The 22,184-nt window shown below is 38.6% G+C and overlaps 1 protein-coding gene across 6 annotated transcripts in view; it reads left to right on the top strand.

Moving 5' to 3' along the window:
* Nucleotides 1–1,528: 1,528 nt before the first annotated feature.
* The window catches only part of LOC149957745 (uncharacterized), a 34,576-nt gene continuing 13,920 nt past the window's right edge, over nt 1,529–22,184 (top strand). The window contains exons 1-3 of one of the 6 annotated variants that reach the window (XR_016478266.1): nt 1,529–1,751; nt 2,926–3,187; nt 3,266–4,352. The gene's annotated coding sequence lies outside the window, so the exon portion shown is untranslated. Of the gene's footprint in view, nt 1,841–2,906; nt 3,188–3,265; nt 4,353–22,184 lie in introns of those variants that run through there. The other 5 variants (XR_016478262.1, XR_016478265.1, XR_016478264.1 and 2 more) reach the window with 5 other exon arrangements.

The raw sequence follows: 22,184 nt of genomic DNA, 5'->3' as shown, positions 1-22,184 counted from the left end.
TTCCCATATTGTGGAAATTTTTGGGGTCCATTTTGGCTCTCCGGGGAAAATGTAATTTTTTTTCTTCAAAAACGTTGATTTTGTGGGAATTTTCATGTCTGCGGGTATTTATCCTTGGATTAATTTAGTTAATCCAAGATTTATCTATCAATAGAAAGCCCAAACATATCTAGAGCAGTGTATTTTCGTGAATCTTTGGTTTTATAAATATAATAAAGGAGGTGCCCCCTAATAATACAATCAATCAATGCATGGGCCTAACAACCCAAATGTTTAAACATTGTAATTTCAATAAAATTTAATTTTAAAATGTTCATTTTTCAAACATTTTTAAAAGGATGGCATGTTTTCCGTTGAGTTTTCGTGGTGGGCGGAACCATAGAAATCTTAAAACATAGAATGATTCCGTATAAATACAAAATGGGCCAATTACATTTTCGGAGGTTTCGTCAATGGTAGACTGTTTCTTTACTCGTAAAGGGACTCCAAAGTTCGGTGGCAAAACAAAGAAAATTGAGCATACTTTTCCTTCCCCCCCAACCCCTCACTCGGCCTTGGCAGAGGCGGGCAGTCAACCGTAAATTTCGCACTTTACTGACTTTACACACATTTTTCCACCGAACTTTGGAGCCCCTTTAACAGTGGAATGTTGAATTTAAGCTGAGTGTGAGACATTTATCTTGGCTAAGCTTCTAAGAGAAAAAGCATATTATTAAATAGAAGGTAAAGTTTTGAAAAATAAGACAATTATCAGTATGATTGTTGCTGTTTAATTCAATGACTCTCGTCAATTCGTCATAAGTGTCATTCTTTAGTGTAATGTATTTTTTCTGGGATATAATTACTCTTTCATAAGGTTTTTGTTTATCTTAGTTTCTACAAACATAATAATAAATATAATATTACTTACTTTAAATGTGAAATAACCTTTAAATACAAAGTTTAATACTAAGGACTTTCAGTCACTGCTTCTTGCAAAACTGCCATTGACATTGCCTGCTATTTTAAAAGTTGGGCCTATGTCAGGTCTAGGCTTAAATATTTTCAAAGCGAACCTAAACGAAATCTTTTTTATCTTCCTCACAATGGCATTTAAATATTCCTTATTATAAGTAAATATGAAAACAAAACCAAAAGTTCAAAAAATCTTAACACTATTATTAAATAAAAATTCAAAAACGTTGAGGTGGTTCATGTGAAAAATTCCAGCAAAAACCTATGGGAATTCTGCGAGCTTGGTTCGGATGGATCGTGTAAAAATCGTCTGAGCTTCTACTATTTTTAACCGCCATGTTATGGCGCTTGCCATAGTCAATGAATGGCCGCTGATTGGCTGAAGCTTAAGCAAAGGCTATATAATAATTAGTCGTTGCTGCAAAATATCTTGGCGTCAGGTTCCCCCGTAGACTGGAGCATTCTAGGTAGGAGTATAAGATTTCTATGGGCGGAACTAAATTGGGGTGTGGGAATTTGTGGGAAATATATTACCCAGAAATGGGAATTTAAACTTTCAAACATTGGCAACACTTAGTAGGTGTCTGGTAGGCGGTGTCCGCACCATGATAAATTTCACAATTTTTACCTTTTGATACGTCATTTAAATATAACAAATATTACTTTTATTAACTTCAAGTTAAGTACTATTACGTTCAATTTAATTTAAATAAGGCTAAACTGTAAAAACTGTCGCGTTAAAATCAGTAGAAACTATCACAAAAAGTTGGCTAAAGTTACACTCATCTTGGCTAAAGGTAGGTCCAGTCTCCAGATGGTTTTAGCGCTACTAGAAGCCCGGTAGGACGGTAGGCCTTTTAGTACCACCCTTCCTTAATTACTTGAGGTATTGTTTTCTTATTGACACTCCATGTAAATCTTATTTTTGAAGTAATAATGCGTCATCCCTTTTATACAATTTAGATATTTCTTATTGACGCCCCTACATCTTCTTAAATGTTGATTTATTATTTCCACCCCTGCATCTCCTTAAATGTTGATTTCTTATTACTACCCCTGCATCTCCTTAAATGTTGATTTCTTATTACCACCATGGGCCAAATAATGATAAATCCAGGACATGACTCTATGCGAAAAACCCGTCCAACAGCGCTAACACCCGATCACTATTGCCCCCTATTGGGAAAAACGCGCGATCGCGGACCTACGTCATTTTGGGAGCAAATTTTTTAGGGACAGTTTTCAAAAATAATACACGTGGTCGTCGTAGTAAATATCCTGGAATATTTATTCCCAGTTATCATATATAGTGTGGTTATTAAAGGAAGTACTTATTTTTATACGTACTAAGTTCATAATTAGTATAATATATATAATTATTTAATATTAAACATATACTTTCCTAGAATCGTTAAAATTTATCAAAAAATGAGGGGCCAAATATGGCAGGATTTTCGAATTACAACCGCCACTTATTTCCGAATTCCGACTCAGTCATCACTAGATGGCGTTCGGGAAACCGGAAACTTGCTTGATTTTGCCCCCAATTTTTTTTATTTTTTCCTCCTTTTCCCCCCTACTAAAATGGCCGCCTGTGTCTTTTAGTGGACGGCCGATTTAGTACGCGTGAAGGTACCAGAGTCATGTCCTGGATTTATCATTATTTGGCCCATGTTACCACCCCTGCATCTCCTTAAATGTTGATTTCTTATTACAACCCCTGCCTCTCCTTAAATGTTGATTTCTTATTACTACCCCTGCATCTCCTTAAATGTTGATTTCTTATTATGCAATACTCATTTGACTGTTATTTGATGTTTGTTGAAGCTCTAGTGTTATGGGAATGAATTAAGTTTATTTTCTTAAACACGTAATTTATGTAAAATGGATGCATTCTATGACTTTATTTAAACACCAAAGGAGGCGTGTGAATTTTGGTTTTTGAGTTGAAGTCCTTCTTTCTAGTCGCAGAATAAGTTTGCTCATCGTACCTGGAGTCGCAAAAAATTTTCTTGGGATGATGTATAATTCAAAATCTCACCATAGTCAAATAATGGAAGAAGTTAAGAACTACTAGTAGTCTTGTACCAAAGTAGAAGAATATTAGTGGATAGAAAGCTTTTTACAATAGATTCAAGACATTACGCAATACACAAATTCTAGATTTAATTTTGTTTGTAATATTTTCAATGTGTAATTTCCATGATAAGCCTTCATCAAGGATGAATCCAAGGTACTTAACTTCCTTTACTCTTTTTATCTTAGATATTGGTAATTAATTTGTCTTTAACAATGCTTGATTTATTTTTAGACCCAAAAAGAATAAATTCTGACTTGCATGCATTTATATATCATCAAACCATTTTATACAATTTATGTATTCGTCATCTAATTCTTTTATACCCACATTTAAAAATTGTCGTATCATCTGCAAATTGATGGTTTTGTGTACAATGGTAAATTATTAACATAAATTGTAAATGAAAGTGGTCCCAGTATAGTTCCGTGTGGAACACTAAGTGAAACATTTTTTAATTTTTTGTTTTAGACAACTTAAAACTAGAATTTATTTCAATGATTTAACATGTAAGAAACCCAGATTTAAATTTAAGAAAAAATAAATCGAAAAATTTATGAATATTGGAGTAAATTTAGGTAAGCCATGCATACATTTAAAAACTCTCGTGCTAATAATATTGCAGTAGATTGGTTCAAATCGTAACTAGAAAACAGGTCACCAATAGTTTTGGTTAATGGTGAAAACTCAAATTCAACATTTAAATTAGTAACAGCTATAAATGTCTTCCTATTTCCCCTTTTGAATGTGGGTTCAATCCCATTTACAAAAAGAGAATACAAACCATGAAAAAAACTACAATTGGAACCAGCAAAAATAGCAATGGAACTTTCCTAAAAAATTATAATTTTTACATTCACCAAAAAATCAATTGGAACTAATAAAATATCCAATAGAAATCAATGAATAATTCCAATTGGAACCATAAAAAATTCCAATTTGAATTATCTATAAAAAAATACTAAGTCAAATTATAAATAAAAATCTAATTGGGTCCACCCAACTCCACCAAATATTTCAATTCAGTACACCAAAACTTGAAGCAAAAGGGATTGGTCCTGAAACACAACTTGGACCAACACACAAATGTCAATTGTTAATTACCAATTAGAAAAAATCAATTGGTCTGTATTCATTTTACCATAAAGGAGCTCTGGCTTAATTATTGTAAAAATTAAGCTAAACCTTACGACTCTGTAAAAAATTTGGCATATTCGATGTCAAGTAAAGTGATGAGCAGGCAATTTTATAATTATTGGTATATGTAATTTATATTCATTTAAAGTTAATGATGTACTCCTCTGTAAAATTATTGGAAACATAATAAATTATAGCTTTGTTTTTGGTGTAAAATTTAGCAAAAATAGTAAAATTTTAATTAATTAGTTTTAAATTTGCGGAATGTCAGTATTTTGGGTAAATAAAAATATAAAATGTTTTTCTCGTTGTCACGAGCTATAAGCTTTTTAGTACTTTAAAGGCACGCTCGTTTTCGTACGTGGCTTTAAAATTTCTAAATATCCGTTTCATGTTTTCTATATTCAATAGCTATAGCCAAGGACGTATATAAGGGGGGGGTTTAGGGGGTTCAAACCCCCCCCCCCTTAGGACTCGATGAAAGGAGCGCAACATTAAGAAATAAACAGTAAGACGTAAAAATGAATTGAAATATCCGCAACGCAGCACAGTGAAATATATTAATAGGATCATTAATATTATCATTTTCTCGCAAATGCATTAAAAAACTTCGATTGATACACGTGCGGAAATGTCATTGTCCCGAGTCCCGAGTCTAGCCAGTACTTTAAATATGCGTTATTGCTAACGAAAAATTTCGCGTTCGCTACGCTCGCGATTTCATCTGGTGGTGTTATAATCGGTCCCCCCCCCCCCTTAGACTTTCTATATCTACGTGCTTGGCTATAGCTAGTGACGTAGAAAAAACGTGACCTTCCGTATTTTATAGAAACATATATATAATAATATATTTGAATAATTTCGGGTACCATTTTATTTTTGTAAATTATGTATATTGAGTATATACAACCATAAGACTATCAAGGCCCCACTGAGTTTGAATTGGGCATAAAGGCCCATGTATTCAGCACAGGACAGGCCCGGCAGAAATTAGGATCTATCATATCTATGCTACCTGGCTGAGAAAAAGAGCAAATCCTCCCAATCCCCCTCACTCCTACCACCTATACTACCTCTTGCCATCTACGAAGTAGTTTCCGGCAGCATGCATTGGAGGATTTGTGAATAAGTTTCGGTTTTTCACCACCAGGTGGATTCATGTCGCCAGTTTGGCCTTTATATTCTTATGATTCAACTAGCTTTAATACCCGGCTTCGCCCGGGGTCTTTTTGATTTGTACGTAATAAAAGTACGGTAACATAACAAAACCGTCTTCAGAAAACTCGTATTTTTATTTCCTTCTGATGATTCTTCTTTATAACTTTCGGGAGAGCTATTCTCGAGTTTTAATTTCCAAATGACTTGCGTTGGGTCCGTTGAAGAGCCCCCAAATTAGACCCCTTCTACCGCCCGTCAATGTATAGCCTAGGGAGCGTTCATTAATTACGCGAGGCGATTTTTCGACCCCCCTTAGTGAGAGGTCGTGAGATTTGGCCTAGGATTTGGCTCGTCCCCCTCCTTCCTCTGTAGAGTCTTCAACTGGGATAGAAGATGGCGGAATTGCATTAGACACTACGCTAATTGGGAGAGCTATTCCGACTTTAAATTCAAATGACCGACTGAAAAAGCATTTGAATTCCTTTTACTAATTTTAAATTATACATATTTTTACAAATCTTTTACTTTTTAAAGGGAATAGAACCTCCAACGCGTTCTTTATGGAAGACCCCATCAATTTCCTTTATTCCCTTCACAATCAGCGATTATCAGCGCCGCAAAGGTGAAAAGACATGGGAGGCCGCGGACAATATTGGAACCTTCGGAGGGCGACATAAATACCAGAGGTTATATTCCCTTTAACAATATAATTTTGACAGCGTTATATTTCCGAATCAATGGTACTAAATAAAGACTAAACAAGAAAGTAGTAAAATTTTCACTAAATTCGCGACATTTTTCAATACCCCCCCCCCTAATATCACGTGAGATTTTTAAAAAGTCGTATTTTTAATGTAAATACGTTAGCGGGAAAAAAAAGTACGTTATATTTGCCGAAAACCCCCCTCTCCTCCGACCACCTCCCTCCCCTAAACACCTCACGTAATTTATGGACGCTCCCCTACGGCCCCCTACGGGCGTCTTACAGCCCTTCCCGTCAAAACCTGCAGCTGAGAGGTAAAAGTCCAAAGTCGAGTAAAATAAAACTGAAAATTGAATTAGATTAATAACCATGTCAGGTATTTGGAATTAGGCGCGTTTAGTTGGAAATCAGGCCCTGAACATTGAGTTAAAATTTCAAAGCTCTAGAGCTAACCGTTCTCGAGTTTTTAGGAACATGACATACAAATAAATAAATAAAAGGACAAACTTTAAGACTTATAGTTATAGATTAAATAAATGATTTTTTGGGCAAGTTAGATTATTTTGGGTAAATGCAAATATATCTATGTAAACTCAACCATTTTTGTTCCACATGATATATATATAAATATATGGAACTACTGTTTTCGTTAGAATGTTGTGAAGTGTCGTCGTCGTTGTTGGCGTCCACATTTGCAACACCTTCTATATCTTGTTCCATATCATATTTGCCAGTCCTTCTTTCCGACCCCCGTTAAACACTTATTAAAAAATACACAGTCTTATAATTTTGGATGCGATTGACTTTTAAATTCCGTTTCTGTTTTAATATACATAATATCATAAGTGGTATTACTCTAAGTACCCAAGACGCGCTGTTCTCTGGGACGTGTTCTCCCCCTTTTCGTGACGTCAGCACGTGAGGTGGTGCAGGGGCCCGTTGCGAGCGCGAAAAATCCTCCAGAGAATCGAAGAGAGAAAGATTTGAATTTTATTTCTGCTAGTGGCGCCCACTAGTGTGCCAAACGGGAATTAACGGGGCGGAGGGTTAGGTAGGGTTAGGCCGTTTCCCTTGTATAGAAGATTTTGGGGGAAAGAATATTCAAAACTAACCCCCTCTCCGCGAATCGAGCCGAGCCTCGGGAATCGAGAGGAAACTCGAGAGACATTCGTTTTTTTCTACCCCTTCGGTTTTCTAGTAACCGAGCACTCTTTAGTAAGCCTACCGCGGCAATGGTTAGCATTCATTTTAGTAGCAGGTATAGATAGTACTATTTTAGAGAGAGAGAGTTTGGCACACGGACAGGCATGGCCCCCATAGAACCCATTCGATGTTGGGTACTTAGAGTAATACCACTTATGATAATATTACTGCTATACCTTGTTTTTTAGTCGATTGTGACGTGTGGGACAATTCAGTGCTCTCGTCCATTTGATTAATCAGGGCGAGATATGTGTAACGGCCACGCCAACGGGGGATACGTGGGGACAGGGGTGGGGACACCCGTGGCGGAAGTATTCCGACCACCCGTTGGGGGATTGGTGGTCTTCCTCAAACGGCCATCCATAAACTCTGCCTCCCAGACGCTTGGGATTACAGGAGTACGCCACTACTCCCAGCATTGCTATACCTCTACGCTGTGTGCAAGTTTCAACACTAATTTAAACGGGGGGTGTTACATCCCCCCTCTTCCGATTTTGAGCGTTGATTTACGCACTCTAATTATTACCGAACTGAGTGAAAAAATTTATCTTACTTTTAATGGTATGCCTTGGGTGCCATTTACATTGGCGTTCGTTTTTTCCTTACGCAGAGTGCATAACTTACTTATTAAAGCCGCGTATGGCCAGAAGAAATAAATAAGTGTGACACTTACGCAGAGTGCGTGACTTACATATCGAAGCCGTGTATGGCCAGAAGTAACAATTAAGTGTGACACTTACTTATCGAAGCCGTGTATGGGTATTGCGGATATTTTACCAGACTTAATTTTAATTTAACCAAGGCTTAGCATGTTTAAGCAGTCTTATAATTTTGTATACGATTGACTTTTAAATTCCGTTTAATTTTTAATATATATTACTACTATACCTATATACTGGGTGCACGTTTCAGCTCTGTCAGGTAAACGGGGGGCGCAACTGCCCCCCATTTAAAAACATTTACGCAGTCTTATAATTTTGGATCCGATTGACTTTCAAATTCCGTTTCATTTTTAACCTAGCGCCAATCATGGATTAAACACTAAAGGATGTTACACGAGCTAAGATTTCAATGCTGAGTTCGCGTTGGCTCGGTCGTAACGTGTTTCCTCCCCCCGCGCTTAACTCCCCTAGGAGCACCGGATATGATTTTGTAGCGCCATCTCGTATTTTTTAAATAATTTCGCGGGTTTTTGGAATTTCGTGTTTTTCGTCTGCTATTTTAGCTGAAGATTATAACCACATGGATCAAAACACGCTTCTTTTATCAATCTTCAATTTCGTTTAAAATTACAAATAGTAAATAGTGAAAAGGTTGAATCTGCAAAGCTTCAAATCCTAAAATAAAGCCGAATGCATATTAAAAAGAATGTAAATATTAAGATAATCAAGCACGGAATTGCACGCCCGTTTGTTTGCCCCTGGATAGAAAACAATTTCCGGTTTGCGGGTTCGCGCCGCTACGTGGCAAGGTTACTGGTTACTTTTGCGTTTTTTCGCTCGTGGAACATCCTTTAGTGTTTAATCCATGCGCCAATCACCCCTAGCTTCTCTAAAACCTAGTGGCAGAAATGTGAATTTCGTTGATCCACTATTATTATTATTATTAAGGGCTGCGTTCAGAAACGCTCTACGGACTACGGACTCGTCTTTTTCTTTGAATTTGATTGCTTTTTTACGTGAAATTACATCATCAATGTATGGATTTCTACCGTGAATATTCATTTTCATTAAAGGGAGAGGATTTGTTTTTAGATCGAGGTTCGATCCTAGTCCATCGATGACGTCATTTATGTCACTCCGATCGACAGAGAAATGGAAGATGATTTAGGCTCATAGTTCCCAATCTTAAAAGGAACACGCGAAACCTAGCTTGCTCCGAGTGAGTCCTAGGGCGCAGTGTTTCAAAGAGCCCAAATTTTGGCAAAAATTAAAAAATGGTCTGTTACAAATTATATGTACATTTTTATAATAAGGAATTAATGGAGAGTGACGCAGCACCAAAACTCATTAGCTGCGACCCCTAGCTATTTGTCTCCCTCCGTTATTTTAGTTCCCCTCTGAAGTTTCATATTTGCCTCTGCTTTTACTCTCTAGTTAAGCTCTTTGCCTCGCGATCACTTGATTTCGTTTCCATGGTAACCTTTGCGATAGCGCAAGGATTGTAAGAATTTTTGCGATTTTGGGTCTCTTTTATTGTTTGTTCCGTGTGCAACAAGGTCTCATTGAAATTGTTTTCTATGGAAATGTTATACCAAGGATTCTTTTTACCATATATGATCCTTGGTTATACATGAGGTATTATATTACATATGGTAATAACGTTTAGGCTATTAAAATGAAACATGAACCCTTTGGATGATAATTTTACGCCAAATCGCGGATGTGTACACCGCATCACGGCTCAATGAATGCCGAGGCCACCCCCCCTAGCTACGCCACTGGGCGGGTTAACCAATAAACTGAGTAGGCTTAAACGTAGCGGCCCTTGGTGAGGTAGAAGGAGCAAGACCAGGGCTACTTTTAAGGCTCAATCCTATGAGCCCTAGGTGAGGTAGAAGGAACAAGACCAAGGACACTATAGTGCGGGCTCAGCCTAGGGGCCCTAAGCGATGTAGAAGCAGCAAGACCAGGGGCACTATTAAGACTCAAGCCTATAGGCTTTGTTTGATGTAGAAGGTACGATACTAAGGGCACTAGTGAGGTTCAAGCTTAAGGGCCCTAAGTGAGGTAAATGGAACAAGGCCAGGGGCAGTAGTGAGGCTCAAGCTTAAGGGCCCTAAGTGATGTAGAAGGAACAAGGCCAGGGGCAGTAGTGAGGCTCAAGCCTAGGGGTCCGAGTGGTAGTTAATCCACCACTGCATATGGTTATGAAGGAAACCTTGGCTTCCTGCCCTCAAATGCACGTTAGTGGGTATATAAGATTTCCCCCGCAATGGGCACCTCAAATCTAGCGATTTTCTTAAGTTGTTTGGGTGTGAATGGCCTAAAAGCATACATAGTCGGCAGTTTTTCGTTCTTACCCCGTACGAGCGAAATTGCCCCACATCCGCATGATGTCCTTGGAGAACTGCCTTTCTTCTGGAGCGAAATTGCCCCACATCCGCATGATGTCCTTGGAGAACTGCCTTTCTTCTGGAGCGAAATTGCCCCACATCCGCATGATGTCCTTGGAGAACTGCCTTTCTTCTGGAGCGAAATTGCCCCACATCCGCATGATGTCCTTGGAGAACTGCCTTTCTTCTGGAGCGAAATTGCCCCACATCCGCATGATGTCCTTGGAGAACTGCCTTTCTTCTGGAGCGAAATTGCCCCACATCCGCATCATGTCCTTGGAGAACTGCCTTTCTTCTGGAGCGAAATTGCCCCACATCCGCATGATGTCCTTGGAGAACTGCCTTTCTTCTGGAGCGAAATTGCCCCACATCCGCATGATGTCCTTGGAGAACTGCCTTTCTTCTGGAGCGAAATTGCCCCACATCCGCATGATGTCCTTGGAGAACTGCCTTTCTTCTGGAGCGAAATTGCCCAACATCCGCATGATGTCCTTGGAGAACTGCCTTTCTTCTGGAGCGAAATTGCCCCACATCCGCATGATGTCCTTGGAGAACTGCCTTTCTTCTGGAGTGAAATTATGTTCAGGCAACAACGGATATCCGAATACGTAGAGTATGTCAATTCCGTGATGGACACCCATCCACTTAGGTATTTGCACGTGCTTACTCCTGTGCAGGAAGTAATACTTGTAGACGGCACCACCGACCGCGTTGACACCTAGCTCTACGTCCTGCATCGGGCAGAGAAAGAGTGCGTTATTGATGAACCTGGATGTTACTTATGGTACCCTCATATTTACATATATGTAATTTTTAATAGTGACGTATCGCTACGCCGGTAATGCTAGGCGCCCACTGGCTCTCCGTTTCGTATCCGTCCTGCCTTCCACAGGGCATTGTCTCCGTTACGAGGCAAAGGCTTGTGGAAGGTAGTACGTAGACGATACGAGGAGCAGTGAGCGCTTGGCCTAAGGAGCGCTTTCAGCGCGGACATGGGATTGCCAATAGTTTAATTAGCCATCGCGATCTAAATAACTTAGCTTCCCAGACGCAGAATTATAAGAGCTTGCCAGAACTATCAGCAATAGAGCAAGCCATGAATGTCGTATTCTAGTCTAATTGTTGTAGGTGGTAGTTGGAATTTTTCTCAAAAATAATAAATAATAATAATTGTTAAAAAATATAATTAAAAATAATCATAGTAAGAAGTTATATAAACGTAATTCGTGAATTAGATAAAATAAACGTAGATGGCACTACTTAGTTTCCCAAGCCCGCGAATTTAGCGATGTTTCTAAAAAGCGTAGTCGAAGTTATTATGCATAAATTAAAGTTAGAAGTGCTCGAGAAATTCTGCGTGTTTTCAAAATCCGCTTCACCAACTTCCGTTTCCCTTCATTTTTCGCGATTTTTCTTGTACACGGGATGTGACCCTAAATATTTGTTATGCCCAGAAGTTAAGAATAAGTGTGAATATTTTTATGACCAGCCGCCGTACACACGATTGCTCGCGGTACGTTAGTGGTACAAAGGCGATTGATATCTCAATCGGTAGGCACTATTATAGCCTCGACGGGATTTTCATAATTTTTGGGATCGGATCCTGGAAGTGGGGTATTTGCCCATTTAAGTGATTTTGGGCGATTTTTCGTCTTAAAATGTACGTACTTTTTTAAAATTAAGAGTGAATTGTTTGAATATTATATTTTTAGTTGGTACTGATCATTTCTGAACTACGATTTCGGGTGCATTCAGAATTTTTAATTTTAAGTGAGAATTTTGGTCAATTCGCGTGACCCCACAACGCACTTTTGTCATATTTGAATTTCGTGCCAATTGATACAGGATAAGAAATATCCGTTTTATTTGTTTTTATCCATAGCCGAAAATTATCCGATATAAACTTATTTTTGGCATATTAATTCGTTTTATAACTACGAATAATATTCATAAATAAACAGTTAAACGAAATTTTTATGAATAATTTAAATTTTTGCTGTTAATCTATCTGTTCCGCCGAGCTCTATACAGGCGCCATCTAACTCGTTCACGTTTCGCTACTTTATGTCCAAAACGGGGTAACTCGAAAAATTCGATTTGTCTAAAATTAATTTTAATTAACGGGTTTACGTTTCGCTACCTTATTTCCAAAAACAGGTAACTCGAAAAATTCGTTTTCGATAAAATTCCTCTTGGGTTTATGATCGGAAATTTGTTCAAATATAAATTTAATATTTGAAATAAAGTTAATACATCGGGGGGGGGGGGGGGGGATTGTGGGTACTTAAATGTCCGTGACATCTTGTTACTACTAAAATGTAGATAAAAAGTTATTGTCTACAACGGATCAAACGCTTCCACACTGTCCTCGAGACTCGCTGTTCCCAACGTCCGCAGCGACCGCCAAAGTCCTTCCTCGTCGAGAGGTCAGATGGGACTTATCTTGGCAGCGGGTCGCCTTCGGCGCGGACGTGGAAATGTCTACAGTATCAGGCTTCAAGGTTTTAATAACCATCGCAATCCAAATAACTAGGCTTCCCAGACGCGGGATTACAAGAACTTGCCAAAGCTCCCAGCCACCGGAGGGGCTTTAAAAGTCACATTTTAATAGATGGTACTTGGAAATTTTCCCATAAAAAAAATAATTGTAAAAAAATATAATTAAAAAAATGATAGTTAGTAGTTAATTAACTTCTAAATATTTTATAAATTATGTATTATAAACGTAATTTGTGTATTTTATATAATAAACGTAGATGGCACTATTTAGTTTTCCAAGCCCGCGAATTTAGCAATATTTCAAAAACGCGTATTCGAAGTATACTTATAACTCGGGTGGTAAAGTTATGATTTTTTTAAGGGTTATATTAAGTATAGTAATGTAGAGCCACTTCCAATTTTGTCCTCAATTTTTGAAAAAAAATATTTTGTTTTGGTTTACTGGCCAATATAAAAACTTTAAAAAGGCTTCGTTTCACGGATTGAAATTCGTAGGCTTGTATCGGTTTGTATCCAAAAACCGAGTTATTTACCTCAACTAGGAAATAAACATTTCATTCGTTTAATTATATTAATTATTCAATTACATAATTATAATTTAATTTTTAAAAATGTAAATAAATTAACATAATTTTTAACGAAATGTTAATCTCGAAAATGTACTGAAAATCTTATAATAATTATAGCTTATATACACGAAGTGAGTTGGACATTGAAAATTGCGATCTCGACCTTCGAAATGGCTTTAATTAAAACTGATTTAAATAAAAACTCGCACCCCCAAGCAAATATGTGGTAACTTAGAAACTTTCTATTTGAGAAAAATAGACACACAGTGGGCACACACCCCCTCCCCCCCCCCGAAACCTGTGCTCGTATGTACAAATATTTTGATTTTAAAATCAATCAATATCGGAGCACTTACAAACATTTATATTCCACCGTTGCCGATCTGTAAGGTTCGATTCAAGGTCAAATACTATCGTTTCTCCTTGGAGGACAAAATGACTTTTTATCTTCCAAGGTTTTTCTTGCTTTCCCCGAGAGGGTTTATCCAGGGCATGAAATAAGCACAGGAAACTGGACATTGTCCGATAAATTTTGCATATGTCCGATAACTTTTAACAATCTTAGGGGGTCATTGGACATTTGTCCGATAACTTTTTCAATTAGCTGGGAATGTTTTTTTCTACAAAATAAAAATATTAACAATGGCTCACTGACCATGGATCATTTGGCTATTTTGTATTTAACTTCCTGGACAATCTCCACTAAAGTCGATTTTCCCCAAGAGTCGGATAGATTCATGGCCATCTCTAATAATAAGGGCCTTTCCATAATACAAGTGGCAATGTTAGAGCCGACATTTGCTTTAAATGTTTGTACCTCGTTTTTTAGTTTCACGTCGAATATATATTCGAAGTGACACTATTGCTATTGACGGAATGTCGTTAAAGGCTGGTTTACACTAAGGCAAAACCGCCGTGACGGCGGGCGCTAACTTTTGAAATCGTCGTTAGGCCTAAGGGTTGGTTTTCACTAACGCAAAACCGTCGTGACGGCGGGCGTGAACGCAAAAAATTTCTATTAGGCCTAACGAGGATTTCAAAAGTTAGCGCCCGCCTTAGTGTAAACCAGCCTTACTAGAAAATTTTTGCGTTCACGCCCGCCGTCACGACGGTTTTGCGCTAGTGAAAACCAATCCTAAGTGTTGTTTGTTTGTCAGCGTCGGTATCGTGGAAAGCGATGACACCAGGGAGGCTATTCTCTAATTTATCTCGATCTCACTCTCGATGTCGACTCGAAGTCGATCTCGAAGGCGATCACTTCGATCGAGAAGTCATTTCTCGATAAACGCTATTCTATACTTCATCTAAATCGACTTCGAAGTGATACATCTCGACTCTCGACAAGCGAGTAGACCACGTGGGTTCTACATATTTCCGGTTGTAATCGCGCATAGGCTCTCTATTTTCCGACCAATAAGAATACACCATCACAAAAACAGCTGATTACAAACGCACATGTTTTATAGTTTAGGATATTTATTTTCATTGTAATACTGCAGTATATATTTAAAGTCCAAAGGATTTATTGTTTGGTAAAAAGTTTTGGTGTAAAGAATTGGTTGTGTTTTTTTTGTTAAATTTCTTTTATTAGCTTAGAATTATCTTCTATAAAGAAATAAATTAAATCGCTGAACTAATTTTTTCAATGTCGGAGAGACAAAGTCGTGTTTCAGTTTCCCAGCAAGAGGCAATAGTGGAATTTTTGTCTCATCATGAACAATTCAAGCCGAGCTATAGCAAGCGCCATTGCTTTTTTCCCTAAGAGAAGGGTGGGGGGAGGGAGATAAAAAGAACTACCAGCTCGATGATTGGTTGAAACCTCTGTCGAAAGCGATCTCGTAAGCTTCGGACACGACGAGATCGACTTCGAGAAGTCCATCGAATTCGAGTAGCATTTTTCTACAAATATTTTATAGAATAGCGTTTTTCGACATCTCGTGAGAGCGATTCGAGATCGAGAGAGATCTCGAACGAGAACTGCTTACATAATAGGGCTCCAGGATAGGATTATAAATGGCGGGAAGTTTGAATTAGACAATTTTTACTGCTATGGACGGAATGTCGTTATGTATTGTTTGTTTGTCAGCGTCGGCGTTGTGGAAAGCGACGACACCAGAATAGGATTATAATTGGCGGGAAGTTTGAATTAGACAATTTCTTTCGATATGCTAGAATAGGATTATAATTGGCGGGTGGCGGGAAGTTTGAATTAGACAATTTTTACTGCTATGGACGGAATGTCGTTATGTATTGTTTGTTTGTCAGCGTCGGCGTTGTGGAAAGCGACGACACCAGAATAGGATTATAATTGGCGGGAAGTTTGAATTAGACAATTTCTTTCGATATGCTAGAATAGGATTAAAATTGGCGGGTGGCGGGATGTTTGAATTAGACAATTTATATTGCTATGGACGGAATGTCGTTAAGTATTGTTTGTTTGTCAGCGTCGGCATCGTGGAAAGCGACGACACCAGAATAGGATTATAATTGGCGGGAAGTTTGAATTAGACAATTTCTTTCGATATGCTAGAATAGGATTATAATTGGCGGGTGGCGGGAAGTTTGAATTAGACAATTTTTACTGCTATGGACGGAATGTCGTTATGTATTGTTTGTTTGTCAGCGTCGGCGTTGTGGAAAGCGACGACACCAGAATAGGATTATAATTGGCGGGAAGTTTGAATTAGACAATTTCTTTCGATATGCTAGAATAGGATTAAAATTGGCGGGTGGCGGGATGTTTGAATTAGACAATTTATATTGCTATGGACGGAATGTCGTTAAGTATTGTTTGTTTGTCAGCGTCGGCATCGTGGAAAGCGACGACACCAGAATAGGATTATAATTGGCGGGAAGTTTGAATTAGACAATTTCTTTCGATATGCTAGAATAGGATCAAAATTGGCGGGTGGCGGGATGTTTGAATTAGACAATTTATATTGCTATGGACGGAATGTCGTTAAGTATTGTTTGTTTGTCAGCGTCGGCATCGTGGAAAGCGACGACACCAGAATCGGATTATAATTGGCGGGAAGTTTGAATTAGACAATTTCTTTCGATATGCTAGAATAGGATTATAATTGGCGGGTGGCGGGAAGTTTGAATTAGACAATTTTTACTGCTATGGACGGAATGTCGTTATGTATTGTTTGTTTGTCAGCGTCGGCGTTGTGGAAAGCGACGACACCAGAATAGGATTATAATTGGCGGGAAGTTTGAATTAGACAATTTCTTTCGATATGCTAGAATAGGATTAAAATTGGCGGGTGGCGGGATGTTTGAATTAGACAATTTATATTGCTATGGACGGAATGTCGTTAAGTATTGTTTGTTTGTCAGCGTCGGCATCGTGGAAAGCGACGACACCAGAATAGGATTATAATTGGCGGGAAGTTTGAATTAGACAATTTCTTTCGATATGCTAGAATAGGATTAAAATTGGCGGGTGGCGGGATGTTTGAATTAGACAATTTATATTGCTATGGACGGAATGTCGTTAAGTATTGTTTGTTTGTCAGCGTCGGCATCGTGGAAAGCGACGACACCAGAATAGGATTATAATTGGCGGGAAGTTTGAATTAGACAATTTCTTTCGATATGCTAGAATAGGATTATAATTGGCGGGTGGCGGGAAGTTTGAATTAGACAATTTTTACTGCTATGGACGGAATGTCGTTATGTATTGTTTGTTTGTCAGCGTCGGCGTTGTGGAAAGCGACGACACCAGAATAGGATTATAATTGGCGGGAAGTTTGAATTAGACAATTTCTTTCGATATGCTAGAATAGGATTAAAATTGGCGGGTGGCGGGATGTTTGAATTAGACAATTTATATTGCTATGGACGGAATGTCGTTAAGTATTGTTTGTTTGTCAGCGTCGGCATCGTGGAAAGCGACGACACCAGAATAGGATTATAATTGGCGGGAAGTTTGAATTAGACAATTTCTTTCGATATGCTAGAATAGGATTAAAATTGGCGGGTGGCGGGATGTTTGAATTAGACAATTTATATTGCTATGGACGGAATGTCGTTAAGTATTGTTTGTTTGTCAGCGTCGGCATCGTGGAAAGCGACGACACCAGAATAGGATTATAATTGGCGGGAAGTTTGAATTAGACAATTTCTTTCGATATGCTAGAATAGGATCAAAATTGGCGGGTGGCGGGATGTTTGAATTAGACAATTTATATTGCTATGGACGGAATGTCGTTAAGTATTGTTTGTTTGTCAGCGTCGGCATCGTGGAAAGCGACGACACCAGAATCGGATTATAATTGGCGGGAAGTTTGAATTAGACAATTTCTTTCGATATGCTAGAATAGGATTATAATTGGCGGGTGGCGGGAAGTTTGAATTAGACAATTTTTACTGCTATGGACGGAATGTCGTTATGTATTGTTTGTTTGTCAGCGTCGGCGTTGTGGAAAGCGACGACACCAGAATAGGATTATAATTGGCGGGAAGTTTGAATTAGACAATTTCTTTCGATATGCTAGAATAGGATTAAAATTGGCGGGTGGCGGGATGTTTGAATTAGACAATTTATATTGCTATGGACGGAATGTCGTTAAGTATTGTTTGTTTGTCAGCGTCGGCATCGTGGAAAGCGACGACACCAGAATAGGATTATAATTGGCGGGAAGTTTGAATTAGACAATTTCTTTCGATATGCTAGAATAGGATTAAAATTGGCGGGTGGCGGGATGTTTGAATTAGACAATTTATATTGCTATGGACGGAATGTCGTTAAGTATTGTTTGTTTGTCAGCGTCGGCATCGTGGAAAGCGACGACACCAGAATAGGATTATAATTGGCGGGAAGTTTGAATTAGACAATTTCTTTCGATATGCTAGAATAGGATTAAAATTGGCGGGTGGCGGGATGTTTGAATTAGACAATTTATATTGCTATGGACGGAATGTCGTTAAGTATTGTTTGTTTGTCAGCGTCGGCATCGTGGAAAGCGACGACACCAGAATAGGATTATAATTGGCGGGAAGTTTGAATTAGACAATTTCTTTCGATATGCTAGAATAGGATTATAATTGGCTGGTGGCGGGAAGTTTGAATTAGACAATTTTTACTGCTATGGACGGAATGTCGTTATGTATTGTTTGTTTGTCAGCGTCGGCGTTGTGGAAAGCGACGACACCAGAATAGGATTATAATTGGCGGGAAGTTTGAATTAGACAATTTCTTTCGATATGCTAGAATAGGATTAAAATTGGCGGGTGGCGGGATGTTTGAATTAGACAATTTATATTGCTATGGACGGAATGTCGTTAAGTATTGTTTGTTTGTCAGCGTCGGCATCGTGGAAAGCGACGACACCAGAATAGGATTATAATTGGCGGGAAGTTTGAATTAGACAATTTCTTTCGATATGCTAGAATAGGATTAAAATTGGCGGGTGGCGGGATGTTTGAATTAGACAATTTATATTGCTATGGACGGAATGTCGTTAAGTATTGTTTGTTTGTCAGCGTCGGCATCGTGGAAAGCGACGACACCAGAATAGGATTATAATTGGCGGGAAGTTTGAATTAGACAATTTCTTTCGATATGCTAGAATAGGATTAAAATTGGCGGGTGGCGGGATGTTTGAATTAGACAATTTATATTGCTATGGACGGAATGTCGTTAAGTATTGTTTGTTTGTCAGCGTCGGCATCGTGGAAAGCGACGACACCAGAATAGGATTATAATTGGCGGGAAGTTTGAATTAGACAATTTCTTTCGATATGCTAGAATAGGATTAAAATTGGCGGGTGGCGGGATGTTTGAATTAGACAATTTATATTGCTATGGACGGAATGTCGTTAAGTATTGTTTGTTTGTCAGCGTCGGCATCGTGGAAAGCGACGACACCAGAATAGGATTATAATTGGCGGGAAGTTTGAATTAGACAATTTCTTTCGATATGCTAGAATAGGATTATAATTGGCTGGTGGCGGGAAGTTTGAATTAGACAATTTTTACTGCTATGGACGGAATGTCGTTATGTATTGTTTGTTTGTCAGCGTCGGCGTTGTGGAAAGCGACGACACCAGAATAGGATTATAATTGGCGGGAAGTTTGAATTAGACAATTTCTTTCGATATGCTAGAATAGGATTAAAATTGGCGGGTGGCGGGATGTTTGAATTAGACAATTTATATTGCTATGGACGGAATGTCGTTAAGTATTGTTTGTTTGTCAGCGTCGGCATCGTGGAAAGCGACGACACCAGAATAGGATTATAATTGGCGGGAAGTTTGAATTAGACAATTTCTTTCGATATGCTAGAATAGGATTAAAATTGGCGGGTGGCGGGATGTTTGAATTAGACAATTTATATTGCTATGGACGGAATGTCGTTAAGTATTGTTTGTTTGTCAGCGTCGGCATCGTGGAAAGCGACGACACCAGAATAGGATTATAATTGGCGGGAAGTTTGAATTAGACAATTTCTTTCGATATGCTAGAATAGGATTAAAATTGGCGGGTGGCGGGATGTTTGAATTAGACAATTTATATTGCTATGGACGGAATGTCGTTAAGTATTGTTTGTTTGTCAGCGTCGGCATCGTGGAAAGCGACGACACCAGAATAGGATTATAATTGGCGGGAAGTTTGAATTAGACAATTTCTTTCGATATGCTAGAATAGGATCAAAATTGGCGGGTGGCGGGATGTTTGAATTAGACAATTTATATTGCTATGGACGGAATGTCGTTAAGTATTGTTTGTTTGTCAGCGTCGGCATCGTGGAAAGCGACGACACCAGAATAGGATTATAATTGGCGGGAAGTTTGAATTAGACAATTTCTTTCGATATGCTAGAATAGGATTAAAATTGGCGGGTGGCGGGATGTTTGAATTAGACAATTTATATTGCTATGGACGGAATGTCGTTAAGTATTGTTTGTTTGTCAGCGTCGGCATCGTGGAAAGCGACGACACCAGAATAGGATTATAATTGGCGGGAAGTTTGAATTAGACAATTTCTTTCGATATGCTAGAATAGGATTATAATTGGCGGGTGGCGGGAAGTTTGAATTAGACAATTTTTACTGCTATGGACGGAATGTCGTTATGTATTGTTTGTTTGTCAGCGTCGGCGTTGTGGAAAGCGACGACACCAGAATAGGATTATAATTGGCGGGAAGTTTGAATTAGACAATTTCTTTCGATATGCTAGAATAGGATTAAAATTGGCGGGTGGCGGGATGTTTGAATTAGACAATTTATATTGCTATGGACGGAATGTCGTTAAGTATTGTTTGTTTGTCAGCGTCGGCATCGTGGAAAGTGACGACACCAGAATAGGATTATAATTGGCGGGAAGTTTGAATTAGACAATTTCTTTCGATATGCTAGAATAGGATTAAAATTGGCGGGTGGCGGGATGTTTGAATTAGACAATTTATATTGCTATGGACGGAATGTCGTTAAGTATTGTTTGTTTGTCAGCGTCGGCATCGTGGAAAGCGACGACACCAGAATAGGATTATAATTGGCGGGAAGTTTGAATTAGACAATTTCTTTCGATATGCTAGAATAGGATTATAATTGGCTGGTGGCGGGAAGTTTGAATTAGACAATTTTTACTGCTATGGACGGAATGTCGTTATGTATTGTTTGTTTGTCAGCGTCGGCGTTGTGGAAAGCGACGACACCAGAATAGGATTATAATTGGCGGGAAGTTTGAATTAGACAATTTCTTTCGATATGCTAGAATAGGATTAAAATTGGCGGGTGGCGGGATGTTTGAATTAGACAATTTATATTGCTATGGACGGAATGTCGTTAAGTATTGTTTGTTTGTCAGCGTCGGCATCGTGGAAAGCGACGACACCAGAATAGGATTATAATTGGCGGGAAGTTTGAATTAGACAATTTCTTTCGATATGCTAGAATAGGATTAAAATTGGCGGGTGGCGGGATGTTTGAATTAGACAATTTATATTGCTATGGACGGAATGTCGTTAAGTATTGTTTGTTTGTCAGCGTCGGCATCGTGGAAAGCGACGACACCAGAATAGGATTATAATTGGCGGGAAGTTTGAATTAGACAATTTCTTTCGATATGCTAGAATAGGATTAAAATTGGCGGGTGGCGGGATGTTTGAATTAGACAATTTATATTGCTATGGACGGAATGTCGTTAAGTATTGTTTGTTTGTCAGCGTCGGCATCGTGGAAAGCGACGACACCAGAATAGGATTATAATTGGCGGGAAGTTTGAATTAGACAATTTCTTTCGATATGCTAGAATAGGATTAAAATTGGCGGGTGGCGGGATGTTTGAATTAGACAATTTATATTGCTATGGACGGAATGTCGTTAAGTATTGTTTGTTTGTCAGCGTCGGCATCGTGGAAAGCGACGACACCAGAATAGGATTATAATTGGCGGGAAGTTTGAATTAGACAATTTCTTTCGATATGCTAGAATAGGATTAAAATTGGCGGGTGGCGGGATGTTTGAATTAGACAATTTATATTGCTATGGACGGAATGTCGTTAAGTATTGTTTGTTTGTCAGCGTCGGCATCGTGGAAAGCGACGACACCAGAATAGGATTATAATTGGCGGGATGTTTGAATTAGATAATTTCTTTGGATATGTTATAATCGGAATATTTTTCGACGTTGTAAATTAATTATGTTGGATTATTATTGTACGTCGTAAGACTTCGAAGGTAGCTTAGCTATTTAACCTTTGATACTTTGCGTCGATGTGAAACTAATATTGACGCTGGGGCGACTTGTTGTTGTTATTATTTTCGACTTGTGTTCGCCCCCACCACGTGTTTTTCAGGCCGAATAATTTCCACGTGATATT

Source organism: Leiobunum rupestre, chromosome 2 (assembly GCF_980474605.1).
Source record: "Leiobunum rupestre chromosome 2, qqLeiRupe1.1.hap1, whole genome shotgun sequence".
NCBI classification, from domain to species: domain Eukaryota; kingdom Metazoa; phylum Arthropoda; class Arachnida; order Opiliones; family Sclerosomatidae; genus Leiobunum; species Leiobunum rupestre.
Note: the sequence above shows the minus strand (reverse complement) of the source record. Positions and strands in the feature narration are given on the sequence as shown.